The sequence below is a fragment of the Vespula pensylvanica genome, chromosome 1 (assembly GCF_014466175.1).
Source record: "Vespula pensylvanica isolate Volc-1 chromosome 1, ASM1446617v1, whole genome shotgun sequence".
Classification (NCBI taxonomy): Eukaryota; Metazoa; Arthropoda; class Insecta; order Hymenoptera; family Vespidae; genus Vespula; species Vespula pensylvanica.
In genome coordinates, this window is record NC_057685.1 from 16,274,750 (window position 1) to 16,301,351 (window position 26,602).

At 38.0% G+C, this 26,602-nt stretch overlaps 1 protein-coding gene across 3 annotated transcripts in view; it reads left to right on the forward strand.

The window, feature by feature from the left end:
* The window catches only part of LOC122632188, a 235,286-nt gene that overhangs the window by 38,034 nt on the left and 170,650 nt on the right, over nucleotides 1-26,602 (forward strand). For all 3 annotated transcript variants that reach the window (XM_043818728.1, XM_043818738.1, XM_043818748.1), the window contains one exon: nucleotides 22,620-22,725. The gene's annotated coding sequence lies outside the window, so the exon portion shown is untranslated. The remainder of the gene's footprint in view (nucleotides 1-22,619; nucleotides 22,726-26,602) is intronic.

The following is a 26,602-nucleotide window of genomic DNA, read 5'->3' on the forward strand; positions in this document are numbered from 1 at the left end:
TAAAAAGTCCGTTACGGCTTCTTCGACGGCTTGTTGTAAGTCTGATATGAAGTTTCGAAAGATAAAAGTAGGACCACCAAAGATGAGTACGCTTTTTGAATCTTTTCCTTTGGCTTTCTCGATAAGTCGTTCGGTCGTTTGCTCCAAGCTGATATAACACGATCGATTTATTTTCTTCATCGAGAGACTTTCATTTCTGTATCCTCTTTGCGAAAGCTATTTATACGATTATCATACTTGTTACGTTTATAAACGCTGAACAACGATTTTAAATGAATTTTTTAGCGAAGGAAACGGAAATAAAAACGATGTGATTCTTTTATATGTTCGTTTAAAAAATAAAGAAATAAAGGGAGAAAGAAAATAATCTCGACAGTGTTCTTTATTGCAAACATCTGTGCGCTATATTTTCTAAATATATTCAATGATAACATTTCGAGATGATCGGTATCATTTTAAGAGAATTACAAATACAAATATAAATTTATACAATACTTCCTTTGATATAATTCGATTCGTTCTTATTTTATCCTCGACGTTATTTGATGAACTCGTCATCGACTATTCCGAACAGCTACCAAGACAGTATTCTTCGGGATTTCATCGGACGAATGCGAAACTCCAACTTTCAATCTGTTGGAGAATAAAAGTTAAAGCGAATAAAAAAAAAAAGATAAGAAAAACAAAGTTACTATTACTGAATTCGTGAAATCTAAAATAAGAAAAAAAAAAGAAGGAAAAAAAGAGAAAACGCTACAATCTCTCGAAACGAGAAAGGAAAAGAACATTCTTTACGATCGATTTGAAATAATCCATGCCCATAAAATCAGCCTAAATGCAAATGAAGTCGAAAGGGGAGGTATCGGATGAAGAAGAATGGGATAGTAAGTATTCTTTTTCTAAGGAAGCCCTTTTCGCACGACTCTCGAGTTTCTTTAACGTCGTATCGCATCGAAATATATATCGAATCCGCCTGACGTGATTCATCCCATTTGGATTCACCCCTTTTTCTGCATTCTTACCAGTATCTGCCTAAGGTACTTTACGCGCATCGCGTGGCCCTTTGCAGAGTCCCTCATACTCTCCGATCCCTCTCGAAACGAAACGAGACGATACGAGACGAGACGAGAGAAGATGAGACGAGAAACGTGAATGTTCGAGGAAAAGGGGAGGAGAGAGAGAGAGAGAGAGAGAGAGAGAGATCCGATTCGGTACGTGCTCGGATAAGTTTGCACGCGCATTTTTACGAGTGCAAGAAAGGGTTGGACGAGTTCTCTCTTGTCGTCCAAGGGACGAGACTCGAAGGGTCTTTCTCCTAGGACGACGAATGACACGCTCGACTAATTTTCTCTTCTTGCATGCTTGCCTTGGTTCTGGTGCTGCTGCTACTGCTGCTCGATCGATGTCGATTTCCGAAAGGGATCGATCGACGAGTTGAGACTAGCGTCATAGAACTTTACGGGAAAGAAGAGAGAGAGAGAGAGAGAAAGAGAGAGAGAGAGAGAGAGAGAGAGATAGAGAGAGAAAGAGAGAGAGAGAGAGATAGAGATAGAAAGAGAGAGAAAGAGAGGGAGTAAAGAGGGTGGGGGTAAATGTGTACGTTCGAATTCATGACGATCGTAAATATGTTAATACTCGGCGACCATCCCCGTCGGTCGTTGAAGAGGGCAATTCGAAAAAGGCGAAGGCCACTCTTCGAACGTAGCTATCTTTTATTCCGTAAACGCCTAAGGGTAAGGGCTTGGTATTGTGCACGATTTAACGTTATCGCCGATTTTCCATGGAAGAACTGAAAGCTTCTTACGGATACGCCGATATTTATGGACTCTGTGCGTTGTATACGAAACCATAAAGATATTCTTTTTCCATCGGGGTAAGATTCTTTTCTCTCTCTCTCTCTCTCTCTCTCTCTTTCTCTTTTTTTTTATTTTCTTTTTTTCTTTACTTTCCACGTAAAATCATATATATATATATATATATATATATATATATATATATATATATACTGAAAAATCAATATTTCTATTAAACGTCGATGATATAAAAAAAATCTTGTGTAAATAAATGCGATCGGTATTTAAGCTAAACGTGGAACTATATACGATCGACGATGCTAGTAGACTAGAATTACCTATCGTTTATTTCACAAGGATTTAAATAAATTTCCATACTTAATTCGATCGATCGATTCGTGTTTTTTTCCCCCTTTATTTTTTTCTCCTTTTTTTTTTTGCCTTTAGAAAGTAACAAAAGTTCGGAACTATATATTAACGTCATCGACAGGACCGATCCTAAACATGGTAACAGGAAATCTCATCTTCCTGACATCGCTGTTGCTTCGTATTATTTCTTCTTTTTTTCTTTTTTTCTTTCGTAGCCTTCTCCTTGAATCATGATTGATCGTTCCTCATAACGATGTGTGGCACGTTAAAGCTTCGTAAACGTTCATCGTCTAGTCGACTTCCTGCGTTTCGTATATATCCCTCTTACACGTAAACGATCCTCGTAATAATAGTTTCCGTAAAAATTTGTCATTAAATCTTAATTTCTTTTTATCTTTTTGCTTTTTATTCGTTTTTTCTCTCTCCTCTATTTCCGCCCTCAATGCAGTCTTCCTTCGAAAAACGATTATACCTGATGAAGATATAGAAGGGAAGGAACGATCCGTAAATGTTGGAGCAAATTTGTCTAAATTCGTGTGAGATCGGATTAATGCTCGCGTCTTAGAGCGAGGAACTCTCGAGCGAGGGGAACGTTTCCATGACGAAAACGAGAGAAGACGTTTACTCCTCTTGGTTGGTTCCTTTCTTCATCTCTACGGCAAATATTGGAAGACCGGATGTGCCTCAGATCTTCTCGAGATATCACCAACTTAACATCACTCCCGGCGATATCTCTTTGATGTTGTTACTCGTGATTTAAGCGTATACTTGTTTTCCCTTCGTTCTATTACGATGATAATTAATCGACCAAAGCCGTATAGAAAGTATGTGTAGAAATATAGTTATAAAATTTTTAATGAGTATATCGTGATTCTATCTTGTTTCATTCTTCTTTCTTTTTTTCTTTCTTTTTTTTTTTTTAATCTCCCCTTCCGAAAGTAGAGTTTAAGCTTTTCTTTTTTTTCTTTTTTCACAATTCGCTTTAAGCGGGAAGTAGTTAGGTATAGGCCATGATTCTCTTTCAGGGCAAGTCGAAACAAGGACATGCGTAATAGGGTCGAGAGCGTTTAACGGCTCGTTAATTAGTCGTTTTTCGATGAGGAGGAGGCACAACGAAGTACCAGGGCACGCACATTCCGAGCGAGGTCGTCCAGGCCGACGCTTATTGTTCATTGACCTAGATATAATTATTACCGCTGCCGGCTCCCTCGTTAAACATTCATTATCTATCCTGAACTATTGTAACGTAACAATGACACTATCGTCGATATTGTTCCTTGCATACAATTAATATAAAGTATTACAGCCATGACCACTTGAACTTCTCTCGATGCTCGTACGTATGATGAAAATTTATGCCGTGGTTTCGATTCAGAAGTTCTCGATGAAATATGGAGCGCCATTAGCGTTACGCTTGAAACTCGATACTTTTTATATCGATTTTCTCTCTCTCTCTCTCTCTCTCTCTCTCTCTCTCTCTCTCTCCCCCTTTTAATTCGACTTTACACGGATTCTCTAACGCTTTTCAGGAACACTAATGTAAGTATTGAACAAAGTTTTAGTTTGTTAAAATTCACCCTCTCTCTCTTTCTCTTTCTTTGTTTCTCTCTTTCTTTCTTTCTCCATTTCGTTCGAACCTCGAAATCTTTTCGTTAAAAGAGCGAAATCTACGAGCATAGACAATGGAACGCGAATTCAAAGAAATTCCAAGCAGCCATACTGAAATTGTAACTTATTATGAATAGTTAACAAATTTCATTGATTCGTCGAATGGTATTGTTGCGTTTCAAACGGTCTATCCTTGTTATTCGTTCTTTTCTTTCTCTTCTTTTTCTTTTCTATTTCAAGAGATAATAGATGAATAGTAAAGAAAGGAGGAACCATGACCGCATTCATTCCCTTCCATTTTCCCTTCGATTCAAGCTTGACCGAATACCCTTATCGTTGTGGACACGTAACACATAGGATGCACTTTTAAGTCGTTTTGTTCCTTTCGTTAAATTGCAAATTGATTTCCCTCGTAGCTATTATTTCATTTTCTTTTCTTTACAGTCATGTAAAAATTATTTACAATCTTTTTACAACAACTTCGTTGTTGTATTCTTTTTTTCTTTCGAATCGATCGTGAGATAAATTACGCTTATTTTTTCGATTATTCACTTCCTTTTGTTATTTATAAACGTATGTGTTTATATGTACGTTTATCGTCGTACAGAATTTATTTATAAAAGTAAAAAGATACAAATAGAAAAATATCGATCTTACAATTATCGACTCCTATTGTAAATACAATCCTACTCCTATTGTAAATACAATTTTTTCGATCTGCAAATGGTTTTAGTTTTCTCATTTCACGGAAAAGTTCCAATGGACCAAGAGTTCAAATATATGTTAGTGCAAGTTGAATGAGGATGGCCGATTCTCAAAGATATACGATAATTCGACTAGGGCGTCTCGATAATGGTTCTTTTCAAAGCTATGGAAAGCCCAGAAAGGACTCTTTGTAATACAGATAAATTGTTGACGCTTGAAGGACGGAAATCCGCGGAAGGTGGAAAAGAGTGACAAAAAGAGTGAGCAAGAGAGAAAGAGAGTGAGCAAAGACGAGTTTCAAGGGGTGCAAATCGTTCGTTAAAATATATCGGAAAAATTGCCGAGTCACGTTGTGAAAGCTTTCGAATCACGAGTTTCGAAGGCATACGCGAATGTTACGGCCGATATGTTCGATCTTTTTTCTTTTTTTTTTTTCAATGTTCACGTTTATCGGACAACGGTTTGTATTGAATTTATATCCTACCTGTACGATTTTTCTCGCATTGTCAGAAATCCGAAATATTCGTTGGAAAATTTTCTACAAATTTTCCATTGTCCAGACTATGCAATTTCCCCTCCCTCTCTCTCTTCCTCTCTATTGTTAATTAAAACTAAGTGGTTTAACATAATGCACGATATAAATAAAATTGTCTGCTGTAACGATAGAACGACGATGATATCGAGGTCGTTGCAATCTACTTACGGGAAATTAATATACCTACCTATGTATCAAGTTAAACGCGAAATCATTTTTCGGACGAACGATTTCGCAGTTTTCTACAAAATTCGAAGCTCGAACGATGAGAAGCTTCGTTGTCGAGACGTGGAAACTTCTGATCGGAATATTGGACCAATTTTCTCGTCCGCGGATCTGCTTACCGGGCAAAAAGTGTCACGTCAGACTTTTATGGAATTTTCGTTGTCACGAGAGCGCTGCTTTCTTTTTCTTTTATTTTCTTTTTTTTTTTGACAGCAAAAGGGAAGAAAAAAAAATACGCAAATATATTTTTTAGATAGATACGATATGTAAGAGATTCAAGCAAATGTAATACATACTCGGCTGAGTTGTTTAATCGATTTTTAATATGTGTCCTATTCCATAAAAATGTAAATCTGAGAATATAAAAGTATATCTGACCTACATAAATTCTTGGAATTTCTCGACGAATCATTCTCAGCTAGATGCGTATTTAACAGGTGTCAAGTAAAAGAACATCGTTGGCCTACATAAATTCTTAAAATTGCATTCTATGAATTGACAATAAATAAGTATGTAAAACTTGCCATATCTCTGCTCTACATAAATTCTTAGAATGACATAGAACTTTTAACAGGTGTCGTGTGAGGATATCAGTGACCTACATAAATTCTCAGAATTCTACTCTCAGTGAATCACAAGTAGGTGTGTCTTTGATACACACTTGTCTATATAAGGGTGTCGATAGTCTATATAAATATTCAGAATTCGACTGAAGTTCTATTATATCTCACGTCAAGAAGAACGGGCTCTAAACTTTCAGTCGGGAAACTTGAAATTTTCGTTTAGGTCGATTCGCTATGTCGAAGTATTTCTATTCTCGTTAGGTACTTTGAAGTGTCTGACTATTGTAAGTACGTACTACTGCCGGCTTCTCGTTTCTCTTTTTTCGAGAGAACGAAAGAGGCAACATTTGAAAACATCTCGACCTCTTCCTTCCTACTACTAACGTGATTTTTTTTCCTCTATCCTTTTTTTTTTAAAGTCTACTTTTTACGAATGGGACTTCACGTAACGACATATTGTTTATACGTTTAAAGCTGATGACGAGAAGGAGAGAAAGAAATAGATAGAGAGAGAGAGATAGACAGAGAGAAAGAAACATAGACAACGCCAACTTTCAGGACGGATTCAAATGAGAAAGGGAAAAAGGAAGAGAGAGAGAGAGAGAGAGAGAGAGAGAGAGAGAAAGAGGGAGAGAAAGTGTAGTATGAAAATATAAAGAGTATGGGATGTAAAGAGTGCAAGCTCAGGGAGAGCAAGCTTTTGTTCTTTCGCCTCGTTTTCTTCCACCCTCGTGGACGAGGAAAGTTCACAGGCTTAATGGTCTCGTTTATTATTTCTTATATCTCAGACCGTCCTCTCCCTCGCCCTCCTCTCTCTCTCTCTCTATCTCTCTCTTTCTCTCTCTTTCTCGCTCTCTCTCTCTCTCTCTCTTTTTCTCTTTCTATCTCTTTCTTTCGTTCAGCTCGCATGCTTTTTAACGCGTCGACTGTCGAGCCAATTTCGCATAAATCAATACATCCGTCTAGGGTCTTTCACAATTTTTCATAAAAGAGGAAAAGTATCGAGACTTTTACGTTTCCTCCGGTAGGATTTAACTTTTGCTTCGTTATACGAAAGTATCGTAAATAATCAAAAAATTGAAATATTTAAAATAAGATGCAAAGAAAAAAGAAAAAATACATACATATATATATATATATATATATATATATATATATCGAGGGTTACCTCGATGTCAGTGAACACGTTAAAGTCAGTCATCACTTTTCACCGACACACATCGTTTTTCGATACATTCGAGCTTTACCAAGAAGCAACATCTCCCAATCGAAAAATCGTATTGGTACGGTGCGTTTCGAAATGTTCCACTATATTTCATTCGTACCTTTCTCGCATACATACATACATACATATATATATATATATATATATATATATATATATATATATAGGAAGCCTTTAAATTATGCAAGCTCGGGTTAGGTATCATGCTTGCGAGCGTAAGTGAAAAGGAGCCAATATGGCGTATCGATAAATCTTGTACGATTCTCGACGGTCTAGCTTGCAGTAGTAGACGTGCGTTTATGGTCGGACGAGCTCACGGTTTTCGCGAGTACATCTTTTCCCATTTTCTTTTTTTTTCCCTTGTATCTTCGTTCTCGTAGTAGGTCGAGGTTAACCGTGCACCATTAGCAATTCTGATAAAGGTCGTCGGTAAAGGGCATAAAGCATTTTCCCCACGTTTTCGGCCTGTAAGAAAAGAAAGATAGGAAATAAATGGGATGAGAAGAGAAACGAGAGAGAGAGAGAGAGAGAGAGAGAGAGAAAGAGATAAAAAGATAGACATAGACATAGAGAGAGAAAGAGAGATAAAAAGATAGACACAGACATAGAGGGAGAGAGAAACAAAGAGAAAGAATGAAAGACGGAATATAGTACTGAGAAGGATTTCGATAAATCCTAACTTCTTGGCAGAGTTAGGATGACAATAAAAACGTCCTTAAGTTAGAGACTCCTCCTTTCTGCTTTGTCCTAGCTAGATCTACCATCGAAAAGAAAAGAAAATAAAATGGACGTGAAGTAATTACTTCGATAAACTATTACGCCTTACGAGTAGCGAGATATCTAACGAGTCGAGTGTGTCTATGTATTTACGTGTGCATATCTACGACAATGGTAGTCTACGCAGGATGAATAGGTTTCACAAAAAGGATGGGAATGAGGGCGTGAGAAAGATGAAAGTAATGGGGAGAGGAGGAGGTAAAATAGAAGAAGAAGAAGAAGAAGAAGAAGAAGAAGAAGATGAAGAAGAAGAAGACAGAGGGAGAGAGTCCAGCAAATCTTCCAAGCTGTTTGGCCGTCCTCTCGAGTAACAAAGGAGACCGAGTGGGTGGAATAGAGAAAGAGAGGGAGCTAACGGTATAGAATGAGAAAGAGAGAGAGAGAAAGAGAAGGAGTCTCGGCGAGAATGCTAGACGTAAAATATGATGCTTTTAAGCTCGCGTGGAAAAGCTCACGCGGTAGAGTGGGAAGCCTTTAAATTTCAGTTCGAAGATCGAAGAGCCTTCGTGAAATCAAGCGAACGATCCTACAGTATGCAAATACATGGAAGGACGCGAGTATGCACGGCTAGTATGTACGATGGAAGGGATTGCTTGCTACCGAGGGGTGAACTAGAGGAAGTAAGGAATTGAGAGAATAAAAGCAGCCAAAGTTGCTTCTTCGAGAAAAAGAGAGAGAGACATAGACAGAGAGGAAAGCCGATCGAATGGTGGAGGAAGCTGCAGAAGGTGATCTTCTGAAAAATGAGGTCGTAAAGCATTCCACTCATATCGTATCCCGCGTTTTCACTCCACCCACTTACTACACTCTTTCATTGACCCTACCTTCTTGAGTCTTCCACCCTTTTGCCAACATCCATCCTAGCCGACACACATTCAGCACCCTCTTCTCTTTCTTCTTCCTTTTTTCCTTTCAACCCTTTGCCGATCCGTCTTCTCAACCTTCCACCGTCGATTTTTAATTTTCACCAAAGATAATCCTCTCTCTCTCTCTCTTTCTTTCTTTTTCTCTTTCTTTCTCTTTCTTTCTCTCTCTTTCTCTTCCTTGTTCTTTCGGAACTTTTGACATTCGATTTTTCTAAGGTATAATGTATTCCATAGAATATATCTTTTTTATCGTGCCAACAGGACTCGATGATAGTCGAACGACTTCTATCTTCTCGTATATCTAAAAGGAAAGAAGTATGCGAGAGATAAAGAGAGAGAGAGAGAGAGAGAGAGAGAGAGAGAGAGAGAGAGAGAGAGATGTATTTTATTATACAAAAAGTAAGGATGATCGCGAGAGTGAAATACGCGTACACCGGCGGGAATAGCAATTTTGCCAAAAATACGAGGTCAAGCGGGCCAAAAATCCGTCCTCGGCATATCCCATTTTCTCGCCTGGCTTTATCGAAAAAGGAAATATATTATGATAGAGAGTTACACGGATATATAAATACATATATATATCGATCCTCGATTTCTGAAATTCGGCCAAAGCCCTTTCCGAATTTTTTCTTACCTGATAACGTTACTTAAAATTCTTATAAATTTTTCATCAGCTTAATTGCCTTTTGAAAAAATCGATAAGTAAATTTTTTCTCTTTCCCTCTTTTTCTTTTTTTTTTTTTTGATAAATTTTCATTTTCTCTCGTCAGAAAATAGTTACTATGAATAACTTGGCGTAAAATTTTTATTAAACGTAGAGTAACGTACTAGAGATCAATACCTTTCAATAATATTCTCTAAATAGTCAGCACTTTATAGTTTTTGTCTTTCTTTTTATGTATCTCTCTCTCTCTCTCTCTCTTTCTCCCTCTTTCTGCTTCTCATTCACTGTCGCAATGACTAAACATGATGAACGCTGTCTTTTATTGGATATCTGCTTTTACCACAGTGGTTATAGGAAACGTCGATCAGCCTCGATCAGTTGCCGCGATCCTATCGGAAAAGAGGGTAGCGAGGGAACTTCGTTTCGACCGTAACTTGATTTCCACCGTTTGATTTTAGCGTAGGAAATGCGGGAAATGATGTACGATAGATATCTCTTCTATATCATAGTTGGTACCAGGTATATTGTATTGGGTCGTACGAGAAGAGGTAGATATGTAGCGATTTTCGATAGACGTCGATATTAATATTCTTAAAAGCTATGAGTGTGAATGTGTATGTATGCATTCCGTTTCCGAAGCGATCATAGCTATATACACGTATATATTTATACGAATAGAGAGGATAGGGCATTTAAATAGAAACACTCAAATATCGTATTTTTTTTTTACGGATATGGATACGTGAAAATATTTTGGGAAAAAATTTGAGTGCTCGAATAGATAAAAATACAACGATAGAAAGAATAATCATTTCGAGATTCTCTCCTAATGACTTTTCTAATTTCATTCATCAATGACAGAGATATTCAAGTCTGATAGTTTATAAATATTCCATTTATAAATGTGTGCGTGGAAATAGAACAACTTTTTTCGAAAGTATTCATAACGAGATGAAGCATATGAATGCAGTTATTCTTCACCATTGTACATATCATATATATATATATATATATATATATATATATATATATATATATATATATACACATACATATATTGCTTTGATTCATTCATAACCATCGATAAAAGGATTATTCCTCTTTTTTCATTCTTTGTATCATTCCTTTTTTAACGTTAACTTTGCGCTACGAATCGAAACCTTTTTGGAAGAAGCGTTCGATAACCGCAGGTTTATAGAAAGCTCCGGAGCTTCTGTGAAAGGACGAATCGTGAAAACGTAATCCGTTGGTATCGCGGAAAATTGTTCATACAGTTGCGGAAGCGGCCACACCTAGCCGAATACCCTTTCGAAACGATGACGAATGGCCGCGAGTAATTTTTTGCTAGAATGTAAAAAACCGTGAAAAAGTAATTAAACGGTCAACCGCATCGAGATGTTTGTTCGTCGAATATGATTGCCTCGATCGATTTTCTGCTATAGTATGTGTGGATTTTTTTTTATTTTTTATTTTTTATTTTCCTTCTCTCTCCTCTCTCCTCTCTCTCTCTTTTCTCTTTCTCTCTTTTTTTTGTGTGTTCCAAGCCCGTTTTTTATTTACTCCCTTTATTTCACCATACGGCGATCTCGACGCGCGAATTCAATGCCATTAGCGCTGATTGCTATATCTCCGAGAATTACATTTCATTCGATCGGAACCCGCTCGTCGAATTTGAATTCTCGAGCACCGATAATATTATATTAATTCGTGGGACGAGCACGCGTGCGCGCGTTCACGCTATTTCCCGGTTTTTCTCTGTACTTAAACGAGAAAAATGATAAAAATGATTATCGATCGGTCGACGAGATTTCTCTTCCCTTTTTTTTTTTTTTCTATGTCGAACGTGACGTGAATAATAAATCGTAAATTAAATTGTCGGTAACCGCTCGAAAGTCACTTTCTTTCCTTCTCTCTATCTCTCTCTCTCTTTCTCTCTGTCTCCGTCTCTGTCTCTCTGTTTCTCTCTCTTTCTATTTCTTCCTGTTCGTCGCGAGGTTAAAAGCTAAATTCACTGAATAAAGAATATCTTTCCAGGTTGTACGGCTGCAAGAGAGCGACAATTCGCGGTACTCGCACCTGTCGAGCCCCTGTATATTTCCCTTTACCACTGCCCTTTAATAACTTAAGCCTATTACGCGAGTGCCTTCGGATATTCCTCTCGGGCACGGCTTCTTCTCTTTTTTTCTCTTATTTAGACGGTCACCGTACAAACATTATTATTTTTATTTCGGAAAGGAGAGTCTTTCGCTTTGAGACGAATAATCTTTATTACGAATTGCTTATTCCGACTATTTCAAGACTGAAAGGGTGAGTTTATCTATAAACGTGAGTTTCAACTATTGCTTCTTTTCTTCTTTTTAATTATTCCCTTTTATGTAAATATCTTGATTTTATAATAACCCATTGGATGAAAAATTCGACGTTATCGACACGACTCTTCCTTTCTTTCTTTTGTTTCTTTTTGCTTTCCTTTTTGTAAATTCCTGCGATCGAAAATTTATCTTTTATAAATTGCTCCTTTTTTGAAAATAGATACTTGAATATAGATCGTGTTGGTTGGAAACCCGGAATAAAAACTATGAACGAATAAAAACGTTTTATCGCGGAATGGTGGACGCATTCGTCCTTAAACTCGCACAAGCGTTTCGGATAGGCGGTATCTCGTCGCGGTATTAAGTCGTTCCTCGTTGGATTATGCCGAAAATCCGTAATGAATTTCGTGCTCTTTGTGCTCCGTCGCGCTTCGCTTTGCTAGAAAAAGAAAGAGAGGGAAAAGAGAGAAAGAGAGAAAGAGAGAGAGAAAGGTAGAGAGAGAGAGAGAGAGAGAGAGAGAGAGAGAGGAAGAAAGAGAGAGATGAAAGTGCCACGCGAAAGTCGCAAGGTCGATAATTGCTTTTTCCGGCAGGGTAACGATAATATTGTCGCTCTCGGCGACGGCTGCTCGTTGATGGCATAAATTTAGCTGAAAAAATAGACGGTAATCGTCTTATCCCGTGGGAATCGCGCACCGACACGTTCGAATATCGAAGAGAGAGAGAGAGAGAGAGAGAGAGAGAGAGAGAGAGAGAGAGAGAAGAAAATAAAGAGGGGGGCCTTTTTTCCACTCGACGATATTCCAGTTCACTTTGCTTTCGTTATCTCGACGAAAACGCGAACGCACGAGCGATCCCATTTTCAATGGATTTTTTTCGAAAGCGGCTCGTCTTCGATCGGTAATTAATTTCCTCTCAGAGACGACGAATTCAAAGAAAGAAAGAAAGAAAAGGATTCCTCTTTCCAGGATACTCTCTCCCTTTCTGTCTATCTCTCTCTCTCCCTCTCTTTATGTTCGCTATCCATTCATTCAAAGATGAATGAGATAAAAGGATCGACGTGATGCTTTCATTTAAATGTGATTCTTCTTTTATATATCTATCTATATATTTTAGGAAGTCGCATAGAGCAAAATGGATTTATTTAAAATCTTATATCATTCCAAAGTGAATTGAATGTTTTAGTAGAACTAGTGATACAGAATGTTTGTTCTCGTGAATTAATAAGTTCTACTATCATTAAATTTACAGAATTAAATATGATATATCTAGTGAAAATTTGATGTAAGAAACATTCTTGCAGAATTCATATTAATGTCTATGGTATTCGTTATGGCATGTTATAGTGGAATATCGTATAGGTACGACTTAACGATTATCGATTCTCCTACGATCGGAAATGAAAGGGTAAGTTTAGTCGGTCTAGAACGTGTAAGCGGTTTTATCAGCTTCTCCTCCTTCCTCCGGAAGTTTAATCCGCAAGATTTAGTTGCTCGTTCGACTTTCTTCGGATTGCTTTACATTACGACTCAAGTAAAATCTGTATCAGAAGTTATAGCAAAGAAAATTTTCATGTTCCATTGAAACTAGGTTTCTCTCAAATATTCGGTTCGTTTAATCGACTTAATGAATCACAGAAAACGAAGTTGGCGTTTTCCTAGTCAAAATGAGGAAATCGATGCGAGAAATGAAACGAATGTAAATTTCATCTCTCTATGCTTTTATATCATTTCTGATATGATAATATTTGCGATTTATGATAGACGAAAATGTGTATAAGATATAAAAACGTTAAAACGATGTTATATTTATTTTATTACTTTATAAATAGGTTGTCAGAAAATGCAGTAGTTAAATAAATGCATGTTTACGATATTAACGAGAAAATTCAATTCGGAAGTTTCTCCTTAACATTTGATTCTCATTTCGAGAGAAATTCGAAAGAGAATGTTAGAATGTAGTAGTAGTACTACCACTACTACTACTGCTACTAGTACTACTACTAGTAGTAGTAGAAATCTGAGTTATTAACTTTCATCCGTCGTATTTCAAAATCTTCGACGGGCTTTATTGTTTTCGCCGTGCTCCAGTAACCAGAGAGTAGAATCCTAGCACGGATGTGATTCATTTCGTACGGGCGTTTCGTTCGAAATAGCATCGAATAGGCGTTGTTGTATACGTGTAGTGAAGAGAGAAGTAGGGAGTACAATCGAATTATCAGCAACCGTTGGGAAATCCTTTAATACCAGCACACGCGAATTTACCCCCACCTCTCGATTAATTCCCTATGAAATCACCGATCGTCCTTGTCGAGGATTAGGTGCCGGAAACGTACGCGTTTCGCGCTATACTCTCTCTCTATATATATACATGTATATATATATATATTTCTCTCTCTCTCTCTCATTCTATCTATCACTTCGGCATTGTCCCACGAAAGGTCGATACAAAATTAACGAAGAAGTCCGGTGGCTAAACCAAAAGGGGACGATATGCATCCTACGTAATCTCATTTCGTTCTGTACAAGCTTGCAAGCTCTCACGTTTTCCACCGAGCACTTTCGATGGTTCGTTCGACTAATGAAATTACAACGATTCGTTGAGAAATAACAATATCTTTCCTTTTTCCCTTTTCTCTATGATACGCTCGGACTTTTTATGGAATATATACTTGTAGGTACATACGTACATATCTATAGAAAAGAGAAAATTGAAAAAATGCATTTATCTTTTACCATTTACAAGAATGAGAATATATTATATTATAGGAAATCGAGCTTAATTCGATCGTTGCGATCAATTTTATTTTTTTCTTTCTTTCTCTCTTTCATTTTTTTTTTTTTTTCATTTATACTCTTCCGATCGAAAGGAATATTTTAAAAGAAATACATTTTTCATTCGGTATAGATGCATCCAGTTGAATATATTCGCTTTTTCAATTGTTTCCATTGGAAAGACGATTCCACTATCGTAGTCGAAGCCTCTCTGCGGTCTAACATTCCGTCTAGTACACCGTCCTTGCCCAAGACTCTAATCCTGTGGTACTCCGCGCATACAAATAGCCTCTGCTCCTGGGCCACGCTTTCGCATAATCGATATTTCGGACGTTTGCCCACCATGGCCGATCGGTCCTCTCGTTAAAGTATTTCCGTACGGTTTCCAGTCGTTTCGTAATTGATAATAGAATTACCCTGTGTCTACACATTATTGCCGAATTGCTGTTAATTAAGAATAGTAATCGTTCGTTTCGTTACATTTTATTACGAGAGAAATATAAAAAGCATGGGGTAATAAATGATCATTGAAAATAATATTTGAAATAATTTAAACGTATCGTTCGATTTTACGATGCAAATCTTAACAAACGAGAGTTTTTCTGAAAGTTTCTGATAGCATTTTCCACTACGTCGGAAATAAATGTTTCTCGTTGTTTTTCCGAGTAGGAGAGCGATACCGATAAAACTTGTGGTTTTATCGGGGAAAAATTTTCAAATTCTAGTCTCTCGCGATATACGTAGGTAACGTATGTATATGCGTGCGAAGGAAAAAATTCGAGATAGAACAAGCGGATAAGAAAAAGTGGTAGTAGAAGAAGAAGAAGAAGAAGAAGAAGAAGAAGAAGAAGAAGAAGAAGAAGAAGAAGAAGAAGTAGAAGAAGGAAAAGAAAAAAAAGAAGAAGAAAAAGAAAAAGAAGAATAAAATGAAGAAAAAGAAGAAGAAAGAGAAGGGAGATAATGACGTAGAGAAAAAGAAGATCGTGAAAGTTCGTATATAAACGAGAACGTTTAACGGCACGTTCATCCACCGATGGTTGGGAGAACTCCCAGCGTTGAGTTTTCGAAAGTTCCGAAATAAAGCGAGCTAGAGAAAGAAAGAAAAGAAAGAAATAGAAGAAGAGAGAAAGAGAGAAAATGGGAATGAGCTGCAATCCTTTTCGCGATGGCTCGATTTATCTCACGAATAATTAAAGCGAATCGAGCTGGCCGTTCACTCGTAAAGCTAGGAAGATTATCGCGAGAATAGTAAACGAACGATCGTGCACGTCAACGACGACGAAGTTGTACGAAGAGATGTAAAACGAGAAGCAAGGAGTAAAGAGCGAGGAGAAGGTAAACGAGGAGAAAGGAATAGAGGGTATAACGGCCGATCGTTAGCTCGACATTTTGCGAGAAAAGGAACACGCGCACTGCGTATGTTATTTACTGCTAGGTAGAAAACGTTCGGAAAGATTCGCCGTTGTTCGCGATCGTAGGTGCGAAGGATGGATGGAAACGGTATAGAATTCTTCCGGGTACGTCCTAACGGAGATAAATTCGTGCGATTAAAGAAGAGTAGGTGGAGGAGAAACGTCGAAGAAGGTTGCCTGGGTTTTATATGTTGGATAGAAGAAGGATGAAACATCGAGCTTTTAGGGTTCGGAGAAGTCGTCGAAAGAAAGAAAGAGATAAAGAAAGAAAAACGGGTAGTAATAGAGTAAGAGAGAAGACGAAATAAAAGGAAGCTGTGTTTCTATCTAGTCTTTGTATCAAAGAAAGTGTAGGAAACGGAGGGAACATTTAGTATACCTGTGGATAAGAAGAGACGAAGAAAAGTACGATGTCATCGAAAGGTGCAACGACATTTCCATGTTTAAAGAATGAGGAGAGACGTAGTGTCTGTTAGAAAGAACGAAAGAAGGAAGAAGGACAACAGGTGAGATGTGTACGTACGAGTGTAACGAGAAAAGCACGGTATTGGATGAAATGAGAAAAAGTAGAAAGGAAAGAAAAAAAGGAGGCATCAAAGGGAGAGAAGACTTGGTCGAGAAAAAGAGATAGACAAAGACAAAGAGAAAGAGAGGGAGAGAGAGAGAGAGAGAAAGAAAGAGAAAGACAGGAAAGCGTAGAAAGGAAGATCAGAAGGTGGTAAGACGAAAGTAGAAGAAGAAGTAGAAGGAGTGGTTGGAAGGAGACGGCGGTGGCGAGCAAATAAAGTATTCAGGAAGCAGCGAGCCCCGGGCGTTTGTTCGTGGATGTTAGGGGTGTCTAGCGTTACGCGCGAAAGGACTTGCGAAGGTGTGCCGCTACTGTTACTTGGATGTGTTGCCTCTTCGGTACAAAGGTCGACGCCACCGGGCTGGTCTGCTGTTCCTTCCGCAAGCGGGAGTAACCACTTGCCGCTGGCCGCACGTACGTGTACCGGCTGCTCGAAAAGGAGAGGCTAAGTGTAAGATAGAGAAAGAGAAGGAGAAGGAGAAAGGGGAGAGAGAAAGAGAGATGAGGAGAGGGTAGTGGCCGCAGCAGAGACTCGGTTTTATCCCGTGGGATTCGATGTTGGAACCAGGGTGTTCGGGATCGGTTTGGATGTTCAAGAGAGACAGAGAAAATGTACAGCTTTAGATCGGTCTACCCCTTCTCGTCTCCCTTGTGGCCTTCCGTATAATCGCCCTCCAAAAGCCGGAGCAGCTTCTGCCGGTGGTAGCTCCCAACTCGGCCCTGGTAAATCCTCTGTACCTGCTCGATGGAACACCCTGCTAAGCCAAGGTCCGATTCACGACGGTGACTTTCTCGCTTTCAGGCCGCGAAAACCTTTGGAAGACCACAACTTCTATCTTCTTTATTCTCTGCTATTTTTCACCATAGCGTCTCGATTATTTTCAATCGGATAACGTGCGGGTTATTGTTTTATCAAACGGAGTTCGAAGCTGAGAATGTTTAAAAGTTCTAAACAAAAATGATTCTGAACCGTTCCAAGAGATCTATTTATGATAGTATTTATTCGGGTAATGCATGTTTCTACGTAAAAGCTCCGATAAAGGTAGGATCTTTTTTAATAGGATCTCTTTTAAAAAATAGCGAACTCGCCCTAAAAACGTCTTCATCGCTGTAAATATCTATTAGGTTAGATGAAATCGTGGAGTCTGCGTCTTCCGAGTTTCTCAGCAACCTCAACTGACTTCGAATCTTGTAGCAAGTTCTTCGCGGATTCAGCTAACTGGCGTCTCGTCTTGCCTTCTATCGGCTTCCTACTCTCTCCAAACCGTTCTACTTTCCAATTCTAATCTGACCTTTGTGTCTACTTCGTAAACAGTCTGAAGGAAGTTTGGCGAAGATATCGATTATATGGTTCAGGAGCTTCCTCAAACTAACGACGGACATCTTCACTTGTTAATCCAATAAAATTTTCTACTTTATGGTATCTTGCGTCATAGAAAAGAAAAGAAAAGCGAATTAAATTATACGTATAATGATTATTTCTCTTCATATTCTAATTAAACAAACATATTCAAGGCAATTTTCGATAAAAATGCAACTGGATCGATCGTCAAAGCGACCGAATAACTCTTTCAAATAAAATCAAGATCGAGGGTAAAGTAACTAATAATATCCTTTGAATGGTTTCATTGATTAATCCAAACGAATGGTCAACGTAATCGAAGAGAAACGAAATGTCGATTAAACAAAAGAAAAGGAACAAACGTCGATTAAATCAAAGAGTAGTCGAGAGATTTACAACGTAAATAACGAAAGCAAATTGCATGTGATTGCACGTGACCTATCGACAAATCGACGATTTCCGCTTCTTTTCCTTTTGAAAATTTAAATCGATATGAGGTTAGACCGAGAGTTAATTAAATTAATGGGATGAATACATTTTTGAGCGCACTTTCTGCACTAGGAAGCCACACATTTATCAGCTCGCTGACTTGGAAAAGAACCTCTGTCATTTGGACCGGACTAATTTTCTGTGAGGATGGAGAAAGAGAGAGAGAGAGAGAGAGAGAGAGAGAGAGAGAGAGAGAGAGAGAGAGAGAGAGAGAGAGAGAGAGAGAGAGAGAGAGATGGGAAACAGACGCATCCGCCCGCGGCAACCTTTAATATCTATAATTAATGATTCCCTTTCCACCCCTCGCTTCTGTACACCGAACGAAGTTGCAAGTACCAAGAGCTTTTCTCTCTTCTTGTTCGAATACGATAAATGAAAATCATCGTGCGCGAAAGGGTGTATTTATATGTTCTCAGTTGAACGAATCGACTTGAAACCATTCCCGTTTTAAAATTCAGGTAATATCTATCATATATTTATTTTCCTCCCATTAAGAAAATGTTCTCGTTTCGTTATTAACGATAGCGGAATAAGTCTTCCGCGAGGGAAATAGAAGAGAAGAAAACAAAAAGAAAAATAAAAAGAAAAAATATTTGATATGTTATGGATACGTATGTGCATTAGAAAGTATAGTATTATAGTTAAAAGAGAAAAAAGAAAAAACAAAGGGGAATTTGCTTTCCCAGGAAGATGACCCTTCGATTTGCAAGACAAGCAAACTATAATAATCCATAGTATTAAAGGGTGAATGTTATCGTACAAGTAGTTATGTATATCCATGACGTATAAAACAGAAGGGACAACACAGAAAGAGAGAGAAAGAGAAAGAGCGAGAAAGAGAGGGGAGAGAAAGAGAGAGAGAAACAAAGGAGAAGCTGGATGAAAGACAGATACAGAGAGAGGTAAAGAGAGACACAATGCGAATGGGTGCGTGCTTATCGTAGGAGAGGCAAAGGGGACGAAATAGCGCGAAGATATATATAAAGCGAGGATTATAATAAGCCGGGTTGCGTTACGAAATTGTTTCGTTCCCCATTAATAACGGCAAGCTGGATATCCAAACAGTCGAGCAAGCCGGCCACCCCTTTCGCCGTGCGACAATTATTATTACTACCAACAGGGGTGTCGTTTGCCCTTTCTAAAAGGCTAACTTGCCCCAGAAGAGATTCGGAGCAAAGTGTATGGTTTCTCCTTGACGTCCAAAATTGTCGAGAAAATAATGAAATCAACGTTGAAAATGATTATATACTTACGTGTAATAGAATTAGATAGAAAAGATGAATGGATAGACGCGAGACATTAAAAACAAGAAAAGAAACGAAAAAAGGAAGAAGCAAAAAAGAAAGGAAAAAGAAAGAAGGAGAAAAACATATCGATATTTTTAACAATACGTCGTCTTTAATTTAATCAGTCTCGTTGCTTTTCCGATAGACCAGCTGAACGGATTACGATAGAGACGACTTACAGATTTCATTTTAGTTATTTTATTCTTCATTTTCCAATCGGATTCAATCATGAACGATATTTTCTTTTGGATCTTTTTTTTATAAGCCATTCTGATTATCGGAAGTCGAGTAACTCGAAGTGGGTTCCAGTCAAAATCTCTTGAACGATAAGAGAGGGAGAGAGAGAGAGAGAGAGAGAGAGAGAGAAAGAGAGAGAGAGAGAGAGAGAAAGAAAGTGAACGTCGCTAGTGGCGGATCGATGAGACTCGTTAATACCGCTTTTCGTCCTGAAGCACCATCTAGTCGCCTAATTAGCGCGCGTCGATGCTTGAGACATCAGGAAGGCAAGGAAGGATAGCTCGTTCACCCTCATTCACCATCTCCGCACATCCCCGAATCGTTATCGGATCTTCAATCGGCCCTGCTTGCCATAGCAATTTCTGCAATAGTCGCACACTGTGATGACGATGCGAGTCCATTGTTCCTATGTGCGATTAGGCGTGCGTTTCTGTCTCCATGTCCCATCTACTATCCTTATCTCTTAGCGAATGCAACGGGGGAAAGGGAACGTGCATTACAGTCGGTACAATGGCTAAATGTGGTAGGGGAATCCAAGGTGGGGGCTCCCGATACCGATTCTGCCGCTTCTGTGCTAGTAACGAGACTCTAAGGGTCACATTAAACGTGTCTCCCATGGGACACGCCTTTGATATGTACATTGTTACAAAAGTGAATCGGATTAATCCGTATCATTCCTAATTTCTTTACGATTTAGATTTTAATGGTTAAGCACACATATATTTCTTTTTCTTTTCTGTCTTTCTTTTTTTTTATTTTATTTTTTTTTTTTATTGTTCGAATGGAACAAAAATCGTTTTGTATTTATCTGATATTATTTTGATCCTTAGACGTTCATTTGCACAAGTAAATTAGTTATTTCCTTTTTCTTTTTTTTTTTTCCAAAGGGTCTCCTGTATATAATCTCATCTTACGACTTACTGATACATACATATCTCTTGATTCACCTACGAGGAACATTACGAGTTGGTCTTCCCTTTCGTTAGGCCATTCGAGACGTCGCAGGATTATAAGCCCTAATCCGGAACTAATCGAGCCGAATAACATTTCGAAGACCCGTCGTTGATAATCCTATTATACCGATTGCAAGCCGTTTTCTCACGGTTATTCAATTTGAAGCAGCTTGGAAAGTCGAAGTCATAGTGAACGGAAGAGAAAAGGAATCGAAGTCAAAGTTAGGCTGATATACTTTGTATTAAGAATTAACTTCGAAATTTATTCGCCGAAGGTTTCTATATTCTTTTAGGATACCCAGTATTTAGTACCCAGTATTAGTAGATATAATACTTGTTAACGTATTTACATATACTATGTACGTATGTATATATACATTTGTGGGTATGTGTGTGTGTGTGTGTATGTGTATTCTACGTAGAGAAAGCAGAAGCGAAATTTGTCGGCAAATTGACGACAACTCGATCACGCGGCTGCAAACTCGTAGCGTGCTCGAAAGCATAGCTTTTGCCGGCGCGCCATAACAATTCGCTTTGGCGATGTGCCAGCGAATAGCGAGCGCAGGTGTCGTTATCTTGCCATCTCTATACAGTGGATCAGGCTAAAGAGCGGCAAATTGTAGGCGAGCCGAGCGTAAACTCAGCGAGGAGAGCTCGTTTGGTATGAGCGTTAACGAAACCATCGACTTGCGTAGATTTTTTTTTAATTCCGTTTCATTGTTTCCTCTTTTCTTTTTCCTTTTTCCTTTTTTCTTTTCTTTTTTTTTTTTTTTTATTGTCAGGTTGGACAAACCTCGAAACAAGAGACACACGATATTTTCTTTTTTGTCTTTTTTCCTTCTCTTCTTTGTCGGAAGAATCGACGAAATTAATTTTATACATAACGAGGAATAATTTAGTAATGTAATACTTTATATAATTCGTAAAGTTGATCGTATAAAAAAATGAACAAAACATTAATTCAAAAAGCTTGTCCAACAATCGGAACTAAAACGAGCCCCGCTATACGGTTAACTATCCGTGCCTAGAGGATAGTTATATAGACAGGATGGGACGATCATTCTTGCTTCCTGTAATAACTTCAGTGTATACCGCTGCCGTACGAATACGATTGGCCGCGTCGCGTGTGTTTATACGGTGCGTTTGAGTTTAATCGCGTGGTTCGCTCGCGTTCGTTCGTAAATGGTGTGATACCACTGGCCATTGTCCATTCTGTTTTATTATCTTTTAAGCGCCAACGAAACAGGCCATTTTTCCGATAAATAGGTCATCCACGTTTTCCAACATTTCTCACCTACAAAATGTCAACAAATTTATTTTTCATATCAACGATGTCGTATAAAACAAAACAGGTAGGGCATTATATATCTTTTCCCCCGTTTTTTCGTTCGTTATTTCGAGAATAAATAACGTCATTAACAAAGGGAGCAAAGAGAAACGTATTATATCAGAGGGACTACTTCGTCGTTTTAAAGGTCGGCTTAGAAAAGTTTAAGTGAGCGACTACGTCGTTCCCACTTGCATTCGCTTTTTGTGTCCTTCTCAATAGATCTTATTCATCGGTGCGCTCGTAACTCGTTAGAACGTTCAATGGCAACCCACCTAGATCCCTATACAACATCAACATAGAGAATCGTCGACTATATTAACTTACATCACCGCTTACGTCGGCAGCGAATAGAAGAACATAGTACCGGTGAACGATATAACGCGCATAATACAAGCTCCCCGTTGACAGTGAGATTGCCTTTATATCTAAAGTACTCGAGAGAAGGTAGAGAAGGAGGAGAGAGAGGAGTGTTTTAGGTGCATCGTGTACCACGAGCCCCTTCACTTATAATTACACATTTTACTGCTCTTTCGTTACGACATCGCACTCGTAATCTTCATAGTCTCTCTTCTTATTCTGATTTCAGTGTAGTGTGCCACGTTAAGCGAGTACGCAAGGACGAAGAAGAGAAGACGGTCAAGTCACGTCGTACGAATCACACCGGAGTACAGAATCGGTGCATACTGAAGCAGGTAATAATTCTTCATGAAAGATAAGAAATGTCATTAAATTTCTTTCTTATATTTCTTTTCATCGTTCATCATCGTTCATAGCGTACGAAAACGAATAACGGTGTAGTAAGGCTTACCTTCCTGCGATTGTACTGCATCCCGGAGACAGCTCGGAGAAACGTGCCGCTATAAACCTTACATTATCTTTCGTTATCTCGCGTTATTACATATGACGGACGTGTTCTAGGGCCCTTCCTATCGAGGCTGTTACACAGCGACAGATGTATACTTATCTCTAACAGCGAGATTCTCCTCGAGGACAGTGGGACTAGATTTAAATGTGATTACCGATATCAAGTGAATTACTACTAGACATCAGAGAAAGAGAGAGAGAGAGAGAGAGAAAGAGAGAGAGAAAGAGAGAGAGAGCGAGAGAAGTAGATAAAGATAAAGAAAGCAGTTGAACGAGTAAATTTCGAACGAAGAATATGATCGAATCAGAAAATTTGTTTTTAGATAAAGGATGAAATTATCCACGAGAAAATAATAAAGATTTAGCTACTTGTTTTGAATCTTGTTATCGGATAACGTCGAAGATATATAATTTTGGTGTTCTTACATTATACGTTAACTTTATACGGATCATAGAAGACCTCTCTAGTGGATACTGGAAACTGGAAACTGGAATCGTAATTTAGCACGCGAAAGTGTTACCGTAAACCTACCATTTGTCCCAATTGTAGGGTTCCATCTCTTTGGTGGGTCAGTAATTCTCTCTCTCTCTCTCTCTCTCTCTCTCTCTCTCTCTCTCTCTCTCTCTTTCTCTATCTATCTATCTATCTCGTATAGAGCTTGAAATGTCGAGTAGACGAGATTACGAGCGAGTAACGAACGTGCAATCTCCGCTATACACTCGTTAATAATTCTCATTTATTTTCAAGAGACGAGCGTTCGTAATACGTGAAAATTTAACGACATATCATCTTTTATTCCCTTACTTGAAACACGTATAGTAGAATAGCGTTCTTAACTGTAACTTTTAAGATCACTCATTCATTCCAAAGACATCTCTTAAAAGAGAAGAACATAGAGCATAAAAGAACTTCGACATCTTTTCTAAATATTTCCCATGAAGTTTCGACATGGCGATCGACGAGGGAACAATTTTGAAATTGATTATTTGAAAATTTTCATTATTAACGCTATTATATATTTCATAATTTTACTTTTTTTTTATCTCGCATTACTTACAAACGGTAACCAAATCGTAATAAACTTTTACATTACTTTTTTTTTAATTTCTCAAGATATCTAACGTAGTAAGTTATTATATCATAAAAGAATAATACCACTGTCAATGACCTCCTTGAACATCTTCTAGAATTCTCTTGTAGAATTTTATGCAGGTGCTTGGGGCGTGCAGTGTAACCAGAATAAAAAAAGTTATTTTACGACTACAAGGCGCCGTACAGTTGTTTTCCGAGAAATTATATAGGTCGGTTGGTGAATCTTTTCTCTTTCTAAGAATTTAATGGACCAATGTACACGTACAAAAGTACATGTACGAGTATATCAACGTTCCTTTCGTTCTACTTAACAATCATTCTTTTACTTGACATAAATGTATAATAAATCGAAGTCGATCGTTTGACGATCGTTTTGTTTTCAATGTGTATATACTGCATATATATATATATATATATATATATATATATATATATATATATTGATCACCGAGACATTTATCAGCTCATCGAGAACAGTTAGTAAGGGATGGGCAGGTGCTACTTTGTCAGCGACGTTATTCCGACGGGTCTCGCGTGTAATCTTGCTAATGTTCATCCTATCACGTTCGCTCGCGACGATAAATCCGTAGTATCTTGCCCGAAAGCTCCTTGATATCGGCATAAGATACTATATATAGTCGGACTTTGTCGTATACTCGACCACCGCCGCACAGATGGCTCGGTTCCGTCAAAGGATAATCTTGTTGATTTCACGAGACACAATGCAGTTACATCGTACAGATTGGTGAGCAGAAGGACTCTATTGGATCACCGATATCCTTTGTCTCGGCCACTCTTTCAAGTATGTCCGCGGGACAAAACCCCAGCTGCTACCATTTCTTCTCTATCTATCTTTCTGTTTCTCTCTCTCTCTCTCTCTCTCTCTCTCTCACACACACTCTTTCTCTCCTAACTCTTCCTCCTTCTTTATCTCCCTTCCTTTCATTTCTTTTTTTAAAGTAAATTATTCGAGAATCCTAACGAGCTCGTCCCTCTGGACAATTTTGTTTGCTCGCTCAAACTGTATCAAGCATATCGATTCCTTTTTTCAAGCGGTCAACATTGGTCAGTTGCCAACCTGCCGGCTCTGCGAACGTTATGGAAATTAACCTCTCCAACGTAACAACCACCACCCTTTTTGTCTCGTCGAAATATTGAATTTTTTCCCTTCCCAATAGGATCGACCATCGCATCGAACTTCACGTTTCATCGTGTGTCTGTCTTATCGAGAAATCGATCGTTCCATTCTTTCATAATAATAATAATTTCTTTTCTTCCTTCTCTCCAGAGTAAGAGAACGAAGATTAATTGGACAATTTTCTTATTTAATCTTAATGCAAAAATTGTACTATAATGAGAAAAAAAATTCTTAATATCTACTCTTTATGCAAAAGAAGGTACCTGTTTCTTTCTATATGTATCTCACTATGTATTAATTTAGACGTGTGCGAATTGATGTCGTATTTCATTTCCTTTGATATATAACACTTCCTAATATGAAATTAATTTCAAAGAGAACTAAGAAATAGTATGCAGAACGTTGCGAACTTTATAATGTAATCTATGGGTTCGAAACTAAGTTGGGTTAATTTGTGAACTTGGCTGAATTCGCGAATTGATATCACTCTCTCTCTCTCTCTTTCTCTCTCTCTCTCTCTCTCCCTCTCTGTCTGTCTGTCTCTCTGTTTGTTTCTCTCTCTCTCTCTTCAATCCACCCCTTTTATCACCTCCTACGTATACGCGAATTACAAGTTGGGATAACTTCGTTTCGAAAGAATAAGACAAATTCGCCTTCTTTCTAACTTAAAACTTCCCGATTTTTCTCGGACTACCGCTAATTTTCATCTGAAATTAATTTTTTCATCGTCTTCGAAGAAGTGACATCCAAGAAAAGATCGTTAACGAGTTTGCCAACGATCGATTCGTCGACGGATTTATTGTCTCGGTAATTAAAAAATATCCCAACCGTTTCAGCATTCAGCAACGAATTTCGCTCAGCGAACTTATGAATTTTCCTTGACGATTCTAAATTTATTTTAAAACGAACGAACGGAAGAGAAATCGGCCATCGATAACTGTTTCTTGCGTCATTCTTTAAAGACTTTTCGATCTTTTCTTATTAATTATTCCAACCGATATCTCATTCTCATCTTATCGTATATCCTAAAATATAACTTCTATATTTTCAAAACGATCGATATTTGAGGTCGAATAATCTAATTGGTTAATCGTTTAAAATTTCATATGCAAATCGTGAATAAAAGTATTATATTGCTTGAGACGCATTGTTTATAACATCTGAAGAATTGAATTGAAAAGAAAAAAAAAAAAAACGAAAGAAAAAAGGTAAGAATAATTACAACAATTTGAAACGAAGAAAATATTTCAAATAAAATTTTAAATCATCAATAATTACGATAACTCAATCATATAAGATTCCATTAAGAGAATATGCGAGCTAATCGATGAAATTGAACTAGGAATTAAGAGGAAGTACGATAGGTTCTCTATGTCTCTTGGCACCTTTCAAGATCCCAGTTGAGAATCTACCACCCCTCTTCTAACCTCTCTCTATCCAGCTCTCTCTCTCTCTCTCTCTCTCTCTCTCTCTC